The following is a 6,870-nucleotide window of genomic DNA, read 5'->3' on the forward strand; positions in this document are numbered from 1 at the left end:
AAAATGTATCAATCTCTGATTTAAAGTTAACAACTGATCCAGAATTTGATGTTATTTGTGGAAGAGAGTTCCAAACATCCACCACTCTTTGTGCAAAAAAGTGCTTCCTAACATTTCTCCTCAATGACCTCTCCTGAAAGTTTTTATGGAAATAGTTTATCTTTATCGACTGTTTCTTTTCCTGTTAATATCTTGAGGAATGCTTATGAGTGTGTCAAGATAGGTTCGATCCTTCATCACCTGAATTTCTGTATAAATAAATGGGAAATGTGGATCTCCCCTATGACAGTCAGCAAGAAGCACACCAATGTTGCATGACTTGATGGAACTTAGGTGTAATTTAAATTAAGCACAAGTCATGCTTAACATCATAAGAAGAGCCAGATTAATCTAATGCAGCTTCATTCTATGTTTCTGAGATTTATAGTTAGAGTTAGAATTTGTTACACATCCATTATTTAATTAACTTTTTTACAAAATGCATTCAAAAATTTGAAAACAAGGCCAGAAAATGCATTTTGAAAGCTAGCACTTTTTTTTAAAGTTTGATTCACTTAAAACTGTTCATGTGTCTAAAGTAATCTCCCCATTTGAATTTTGACATAAGATCTGAGAGAGGGCTTAAAGCAGGGAATACTTAGTCTTTATGCACTGGGCTTTGGGTTAGAAAAGGTGATGGTTACTGTAACAGTTGGATTATGAAATGAAATTCACAATGCTCCTCAAAAGCTCTTGCTAAAAGCATAGATCAGTATAGTGCTGGTTCAAATAGATCTGGTGGACTTCCCATATATGCTAAACTAACCGAACTGAGCTGGTCAGTTGAGATGGGTGTAAAAGTGGACTAAGCGCTGTTGGTTTTGATGAGGCGAGAGAAAAGGAGCCAATATCCCCATTTCTTATCATCATTTAGCAACTCATTCCACAAAGTCTGTTAAGGCAGATGTTGAGTCAAAGCTGAGTTTTTGTTTTGTTTTGAGAAAATGTTGTTAATTTTTGTGAGTGCTCATCGTTCATAGAAACCAGATGCAGTTACAAAGCGACTGACTACATCCGCAAGCCACTCAAAACAATCCTCATTCTGTGAATTGTTATTGAAGTGTAGGTCAGTTTTGGTGTGCAGACACAGTTGATTTGCTCATTGCAAGGTCCTGCAAACAGCAACAATTAATCAGGTTTATATGATGCTCTTTGAGGGGGAAATAAGCACCGATGCTGTTACAGAAGTTCGATTTGTGGATGTAACACATCTTTAAAAAGCACATTAAAAGGTTTTGGCATCCCTTACATTCATCTGCTATTGGTAAGATGCCAACTGTACAGAAGAAGATTGCTAAAGAAAATTGCTGGAAAAAAATTGCTAAAACTGATCTTCATTGTATAGGAAAGGGAAGGGGTGAAAATTCAACCAGCAATTCTGCCTGGAGTATGTGAGGCTTGAATATAGTGTAAGATTAGTCTTGACTATGTTAACACCAAATCTAATGCTCACTACATATAGTCAGATATAGGTATGGAGGATGACAGCCAAGGAATACTACCATCCCTGTAACATTGCGTCCAGAAACAATCAGGACCTTCAGGAAAGGTGTCTTTCATGTATAGAATGCATGTGTTACCTTGCTGCCCATAATCAATGTGTCTTGTGTGAAGGTGGAGAGTATTTTCTTATTTCTGAAATGTGTATCCAAATCTGATAAATTCAGCAGCAAACCTTTGTGAGTTTAAAAAAATTAAGATTATTTATTCTCACCCACTTAACTCAAATTAAATATCAAATCTCATATACACAGCTCTCACAGTGTCTCTCACATCCAGCTGTTGGATGCAAATGAAGTAATGTACATTTAAAGATTATAAATTGGCTCAGTGTTGAATTCATAGTCTCTGGTTTTCTAAAGGGCAGGTCTGTCGTTTCTAGGAAAACTTTGAAGCTTGCAAGTCTAACATAGGATCTTATAAAGTTAAGGATTCTCAGCAGATTGTAAAGTCTCTGACAGGTTAATGTCCAGGAGGTTGGTTCTCAGATGAACACGGAAGTTGCAACTGGTTCGAGGAAGGAGTAGTTCTTTTTGTTAAATTCTTATGTTAACAAGCTATTGCTGTTAATTATCTTGGCTATTTGATAATGTGTGGTCCTGAAGATCGTATGAGGAAAGGCTGATGCACTTGCGGCTGTTTTCATTGGAGAAAAGAAGGTTTAGGGGTGACTTGATAGAGGTGTACAAGATGATTAGGGGTTTAGATAGGGTTGACCATGAGAACCTTTTTCCACGTATGGAGTCAGCTATTACGAGGGGGCATAGCTTTAAATTAAGAGGTGGTAGGTATAGGACAGATGTTAGGGGTAGATTCTTTACTCAACGAGTCGTGAGTTCATGGAATGCCCTGCCAGTAGCGATGGTGGACTCTCCCTCTTTCTGGGCATTTAAACGGGCATTGGATAGGCATATGGAGGATAGTGGGCTAGTGTAGGTTAGGTGGGCTTGGATCGGCGCAACATCGAGGGCCAAAGGGCCTGTACTGCACTGTATTTTTCTATGTTCTATGTTCTATGTTCTATGAATTTTTGATAGCTGAACTGTTGGATTTGATGGCATTATGTGAAACTGCCTGTAAACAGCTTCTGCTCATTTTGGAAAGGAGACAAAAATATAGCTGTCTCACCATGTGACATTTAAATAAGTTGAATGTTATTTTCCAAATTACTGGTGTTTTGTACATTGATTATATATTTTGTGTTGTGGGTGAACAATTTTGTGGGTATGGACAGTCAGCATTTTTGCTTTTGAATACTCATTCAATTTTTTGATTGGTTTCATGAAAGGGCATTGATTCATATCTGTCTGAAATGCTTCTTGCTCCTTCATGTATCTGTGAAGTCAGGTGAGCCTTTAGCAACTACCTTTTGTAGCTTTTGCTTAAAATTTTAAAACAAAACATTTAGTTTCAAATTTCATAAGAGGGTGTGCCAGAAACTTTTATGCAGTTTGAAGTAATATTGGACACGTACGGGAACTAAAAACATAAGAACACAATATCAACAAATAAAGTTCTAATTTGCCACAGTGCAAGTAGTTTCCTTGTTTCACAGTAATTTAATTTGTGTGTGGGCTTGATGCTTGAACACAATAACGTGTAGGGCCTCCTGCATCTAAGAATTTGAAGAAAAACAAAAGGTAAATTTTAAGCACAACAATGTGGGAATAAAAATCGTTAGAAGTACCAACTAAAGCATTAGCAAAGGCTGAAGTCAGTAAGAAACTGAAAGCTAAAACAAAATGACATTTAGAATGTAGCCTACAGGTTTCTGGAGAGTGTCAAAGTGACTGGTACTGTTAGGAGCAGCCTCTGGTGCTGTTTTCAGATGTCAGGGGAGTCACAATATATCTCATTAAATTTCATATCAGATTGTTTAATGATCTGCTTATTGGGAGTAAAATAAATGAAGCTATTTAAGCAAGTGAATGTTCTTGCTGATTAAACAGAATAACAGTAAAACAACAAACAGACAAGAACTCATGGGGCTGAATCTTACCCAGAGTCCATGAAGTGTCACTTTCACTGGGTTCCATGAAGGTTGCACAACAGATTCATCCACCACAGAATCCCCACAGTGTGCAAACAGGCCCTTCGGCCCAACAGATCATCTGAAGAGTAAGCACCCAGACCCACTCCCCTACCCTATTCCTTTACATTTATCCCTGACTAATGCAACTAACCTATGGGCATTTTTACACAGCCAATTCACCTGACCTGCATATCTTTGGATTGTGGAGGGAAACCAGAGCACCGAGAGGAAACCCGCACAGACACAGGGAGAGCATGCAAACTCCACACAGACAGTCACCCAAGGCTGGAATCAAACCCAGGTCCCTGGCGATGTGAGGTAGCAGTGCTAACCACTGAGCTGCCATGCTATCCTGGTTACAGAAGGTAACCCCTGTCCTCCATAAACACTTCCTTAGAAGGCACTTGGCTCCTCAAAAGTAGCAGGGAAATGAGAGTTCTCAGGATATATCCAACATGGCAGCTTTCAGGGTACAGGGAGTTAACTTCTCAGAAGTGATATATTCCGAAAAGACCACTCCCTCCGTGACTCCCTCGTTAGGTCCACACCCCCCACCAACCCAACCTCCACTCCCGGCACCTTCCCCTGCAACCGCAAGAAATGCAAAACTTGCGCCCACACCTCCCCCCTTACTTCCCTCCAAGGCCCCAAGGGATCCTTCCATATCCACCACAAATTCACCTGCACCTCCACACACATCATCTATTGCATCCGCTGCACCCGATGTGGCCTCCTCTATATTGGGGAGACAGGCCGCCTATTTGCGGAACGTTTCAGAGAACACCTCTGGGACTCAGACCAACCAACTCAACCACCCCGTAGCCCAACACTTTAACTCCCCCTCCCACTCCACCAAGGACATGCAGGTCCTTGGGCTCCTCCATCGCCAGACCATGGCAACACAACAATTGGAGGAAGAGCACCTCATCTTCTGCCTGTGAACCCTCCAACCACAAGGGATGAACTCAGATTTCTCCAGTTTCCTCATTTCCCCTCCCCCCACCTTGTCTCAGTCAAATCCCTCGAACTCAGCACCGCCTTCCTAACCTGCAATCTTCTTCCCAACCTCTCTGCCCCCACCCCACTCTGGCCTATCACCCTCACCTTGACCTCCCTCCACTTATCGCATTTCCAATGCCCCTCCCCCAGTCCCTCCTCCCTACCTTTTATCTTAGCCTGCTGGACACACTTTCCTCATTCCTGAAGAAGGACTTATGCCCGAAACGTCGATTCTCCTGTTCCTTGGCTGTTGCCTGACCTGCTGCGCTTTTCCACCAACACATTTTCTTCTCAGAAGTGATACCAATGATTACTGGTGACATTGATGAAAAGGAAACTTTTTCTACTGATGAATGCAGCAGTGTTATGATATGGTCCTGTCAACATAATGTGTGGACACATCTGCACTGGTTGGGGGGACGGCGGAGGTGGTGTGGATGACAACCATATTCACAATGTCTACTGCCTGGACTGTAGAATTGACCATGCCACAAGGAAATAAGATGAACATAGAACATAGAACATTACAACGCAGTACAGGTCCTGCAGCCCTCGATGTTGCACCGACCTGTGGAACCAATCTGAAACTAATCTATCCTACACTATTCCATTTTCATCCATACGTTTATTCAAACATAGCGAAGTGAAACAGTATGATCTGGAACAAATGGCATTGGTAACAGCCCTAGTATTTTTGAGCGTGGACAATTGACAGATCCCACGTAGGTTCCCATTGGTTCATTGAAAGGAGCCAGTCACGTAAAATTTCAATGCAGCTGTCACTGTGACGGCCGATGGGATTGGCTAGCCATTTGTTCTATCAGGTTGCAGGTACCAGTCAAACACACGACATAATTCAGTGACAGTATCCAGAGACATTGCAGTGCCCCCGTATCAACACTTTGCCTCATTTGTCTGGAGGGGGTGACAGAGAGGGCATTAGACTTTGATCCTCCTGCAAACCCTGAGGGAACCTTCAGCTGTGACATCGTTATGTGTAGGCTGATTGACATCCACTGGAGGTTGCTGTTCATCCTGAGTTAGCTGGAGGGTCTGCTCCTCCTCCATTTCCCTGCAGCTTCACAGCATCAGGATGATAACACGTGCTGTGGAGGGATCCATCCGTCACACTTGCAATGAACCTGCGCAGGGAATACAAAAAGCAGAACAAGTCCTTTGTAATGTGAGGGCTCAACATTTTCATCACACACAAGTGACGGTTTACGACACTCCTCAATACAGAGAGACAAGGAGCACTCTTGGAACTTCTCTACTTGTTACTTTAACATTGAACCTTATCCTGACGAATGCAGCATCAGTTTTGACACACAGAGACAGAATGAGATTATAATTGCTGCATGAGTGCTGAAACATTGTGTTCCCAGTCCCCCATCATACAGGAGAGGCATCACTTCATATAGGGAGCATTGTGATTTTTTTTAAATGCAACCTATTTTTTCAAAAGACCCTGCTCAGCAATATTATTACAAACCTCGGGGAGCAGGTGGGACTTGAACTGGGGTCTCCTGGCTCAGGAGTTAGAGACACTATCACTATCACAATTAAAGGGAGTCAGGGGGCTGAGTTGAGTATGGTTGCCATTACAAAAGAGAAAGTGCTAGAAAAACTAAAAGGTCTTAAAATTGATAAATCTCCTGGCCCCGATGGGCTATATCCTAGAGTTCTGAGGGAGGTGGCTGAGGAAATAGCGGAGGCATTGGTTGAGATCTTTCAAACGTCATTGGAGTCAGGGAAAGTCCCGGATGATTGGAAGATTGCTGTTGTAACCACTTTGTTCAAGAAAGGATCAAGACAAAAGATGGAAAATTATAGGCCAATTAGCCTAACCTCGGTTGTTGGTAAAATTCTAGAATCCATCATTAAGGATGAGGTTTCTAAATTCTTGGAAGAGCAGGGTCAGATTAGAACAAATCAACATGGATTTAGTAAGGGGAGGTCATGCCTGACAAACCTATTGGAGTTCTTTGAAGAAGTGACAAGTAGGTTAGACCGGGGAAACCCAATGGATGTGGTCTACCAAGACTTCCAAAAGGCCTTTGATAAGGTGAGGGCTCATGGTGTTCGAGGTGAGCTACTGGCATGGATTGAGGATTGGCTGTCTGACAGAAAGCAGAGTTGGGATAAAAGGTTCTTTTTCGGAATGGCAGCAGGTGACAAGCGGTGTCCCGCAGGGTTCAGTGTTGGGCCCACAGCTGTTCACATTATATATTAATGATCTGGATGAAGGGACTGGGGGCATTCTAGCGAAGTTTGCTGATGATACAAAGTTAGGTGGACAG

Source organism: Chiloscyllium plagiosum, chromosome 17 (assembly GCF_004010195.1).
Source record: "Chiloscyllium plagiosum isolate BGI_BamShark_2017 chromosome 17, ASM401019v2, whole genome shotgun sequence".
Classification (NCBI taxonomy): Eukaryota; Metazoa; Chordata; class Chondrichthyes; order Orectolobiformes; family Hemiscylliidae; genus Chiloscyllium; species Chiloscyllium plagiosum.